Source organism: Prosopis cineraria, unplaced genomic scaffold, assembly GCF_029017545.1.
Source record: "Prosopis cineraria cultivar Desert tree isolate PC_DT_omini unplaced genomic scaffold, ASM2901754v1 PC2155, whole genome shotgun sequence".
Lineage (NCBI taxonomy): Eukaryota > Viridiplantae > Streptophyta > Magnoliopsida > Fabales > Fabaceae > Prosopis > Prosopis cineraria.
In genome coordinates this window covers 1-3,246 of record NW_026557480.1, presented here as the reverse complement: position 1 = coordinate 3,246, position 3,246 = coordinate 1, and the positions used below count along the sequence as shown (strand labels likewise).

At 34.9% G+C, this 3,246-nt stretch overlaps 1 pseudogene; it reads left to right on the top strand.

Moving 5' to 3' along the window:
- Positions 1–351: 351 nt before the first annotated feature.
- Positions 352–2,412, top strand: LOC129301499 (cytochrome P450 71D10-like; annotated as a pseudogene).
- Positions 2,413–3,246: the final 834 nt, after the last annotated feature.

Sequence of the window (3,246 nt, the reverse complement as noted above, 5' to 3'; positions counted from 1 at the left end):
TATTTATAACTAGACAATAAGCATTTACAACTTAATATTTTCAACTTATTATTAAATATATGTTATTCAATTATAAATATATAAGAATTGAAACTTTAAATTATTTTATAAATTTTATAAGACCTTTCGATAATAAAATTTTCTTCTTCAAAACTTAGGTGTAAATTTTTCAAAATTCAATTTCTTATCATCCGCAGCAACCAACAAAAGATAATGCTGAACCATTTTCTCTCCACTTCTCGTCAGTGCTTTTAAACTGTTCTTTTATATGTTGCTGGTAGACTGAATCTTCAAGCTTATTTTCCAAAATGAAGATGACTATTGATGAAGCAAAATAATCATCCATTTGGCATATCTCGATCTTTTTCTTTATAAAAGCCGTAAATATCTGCTACCGTAAACCATATTGAGCTCACCATTTGCGTTGCCATCAATGGAGATTCAAATCCCATGCTCTCTCTTCATTGCCATGTCTTGCTTCCTCCTTGTAATACTGAAGCGATCGAGCTCCAAGAAATCTGTCAAAACCCTACCCCCCGGTCCACCCAGATTACCGCTCATAGGGAACTTGCACCAACTTGTAAGGTCACTACCTCATCACTCCCTGAGAGACCTAGCTAACAAGTATGGACCTTTCATGCACCTTCAACTAGGAGAGGTGTCCCATGTTGTTGTCTCTTCCCCAGAAATTGCCAAAGAGATCATGAAAAAGCATGATACCACCTTTGCCTATCGACCTAGTCTTGTTGCGAGCAAAATAATTAACAACAATATGGATATAGGCTTTGCTCCATATGGAAACTACTGGAGGCAACTTCGAAAGATTTGCACTGTGGAGGTTTTATCTGCAAAGAGGGTCCAGTCATTCAAACGATAAGGGAAGAGGAGGTATCTGCATTTGTGAAGAATGTATCTGAACATGAAGGCTCTGTTATCAATCTCAGTAAGAAGCTTTTCGAGCTCACAAATTTCGTAACAGCACGAGCAGCCTTTGGTGCAAAGACCAAGGGCAAGAATGTTGAAGAACTACTATCAACTATGAAGCGGACCCTAGAGTTGGCAAGTGGTCTCTCAATTGCTGATCTTTACCCTTCGCTCAAAATCCTTCAAGTGATCACTGGAATCAAAGCTAAAATTGAAGGAGTGAACAAGGAGATTGATTCGATAGTTAGGAATATCATCAACCACCACAGAGAAGAGAAGCACAGCTATATTGGTGAGGCAGAGGATCTAGTTGATGTTCTTCTGAGGATTCAAAGGGAAAATGATCTTGAAATCCCCTTAACTCTAGAGAACATCAAATCTGTTATCCTGGTAAGTATTTATTCTATAAAATTAAATTATCTTCCCATCTATTTCTGTGTGTGCGTGTGTGTGTTCAGGGTGAGATCTTTGAATGAAATCCACCTTCACCTGATAGGCTCATTGCTTTTAGGTTTCTAAGTCATAAAAATATAATTTGTGTCATAGAAAGGATCTGACAAGGTATTTTATATTTCTGGTTAAAAGTGAAAGAAAGAAAAAAAAACACTAGGTACATTATTTGTTTGCCTGTGGCCCACAAATAAGTCTAGATTAAAATTAGGTCTAAATGTCAACTGACATATACATATATGTCTTCTTTTCAGGATGTTTTTCTTGGTGGAACTGAAACATCAGCAACAACTGTGGAGTGGTCAATGTCAGAACTTCTCAGAAACCCTAACACGATGAAAAAGGCACAAGAAGAGGTAAGAAGGGTTTATGGAAGCAAAGGTTATGTGGATGAGTCAGAAGTTCATCAATTGAAATATGTGTATGCTGTCATAAAAGAAACTCTGAGGCTTCACCCTCCTTTGCCACTGCTACTTCCAAGAGAGAATCATGAGAGCTGTGAGATCAACGGTTATGAGTTACCTCCTAAGACAAGGGTTATTATCAATGGTTGGGCAATTGAAAGAGATCCCAAATACTGGAATGAGCCTGAAAAGTTTGAGCCAGAAAGATTCCTAAATGCCTCGACTGATTACAACTTTAAAGGCACAGAGTTTGAGTACATTCCATTTGGTTCTGGAAGAAGAATATGTCCAGGAATCTTCATTTGCCACAGCTCTTATCGAATTTATGCTTGCCAGTTTGCTCTACCACTTTGATTGGAAACTCCCAATGGGTTAAAGCCTGAAGGGTTGGAGATGGATGAGGATTTTGGTTCCACCGTGAGAAGAAAACATGATCTCCGTTTGATTCCTATCAGCCATCACCCTTAGTTTGCGTCATTATCTGAGTCAATGTATGATATCAGCTTGTAGAAGCTAAAACCTTAAGGTAATAAAACAGGAAGCTAAAGCCTTGAGTCAATATATCATCATGTCATGGTCTGTCATGTACTAGCACGATAAGAAAATTAATGATATACTTCAGTTAGCACAATGAGTCAGTACAATTTTTCTTGTTGCATGTGGAAGATTTAACTAAACTTTTATCACATGAAGAATTAATCCAAACCTTATCATTTTCGAAATTTATTTTTGGGGAAAATTCTATTGCATTAGTTTTACAAAATAGAAGATATTATATATGCCCATCATATGGAGATATTTTTCATTGTACAAATTATAAGACATTTAATATCTATTTATACTTTTTATTTTACTCCCTCCGTTTTTATATATAAAGAAAATTAATTAACTATAATAATTATATCTAAAAATAAAATAAGTGAGCAAAAATACCCTTTTTCAATTAACATAAACATACATTAAAAATAATATAATAAATATTTATTGGAATGGGTGATTTTGCTCATAAAAAATACAAGTCAAAAGTGATAACTTTCTAAAAATAAATAACATAGGGAGTACTCAATAATAAATTTTTCTTTGGGCCAAAAGTACTCAATAATAAATAGATAATTTTATTTTTTATTTTATTTCATTCTGACTGAAAATGAATTTAAGCCTTGGCCCAAACACACGGGAAGGGGGAAAAAAGGAAAATTATCTATCTTTCCATCTCAAGAAAGGAAAAATAAGAAGCCTCACTTGACTCTTTCTATTTCTCCTATACAGAACTCCTGAGCCAAAAGAGGCAATGTCAAAATAAGAACCCACCTCTATCCCTAAGTTGTTAATTAAAAAAAAAAAAACGACTGCCAGAAATACTACTGGATACTATTTTTTTCTCACGCAACACATGTTTACGTTATGATGCACAGAAGACACAGATAAAAGACGATAATAACATGTGATTGCTTAAGCCAATCCAGTA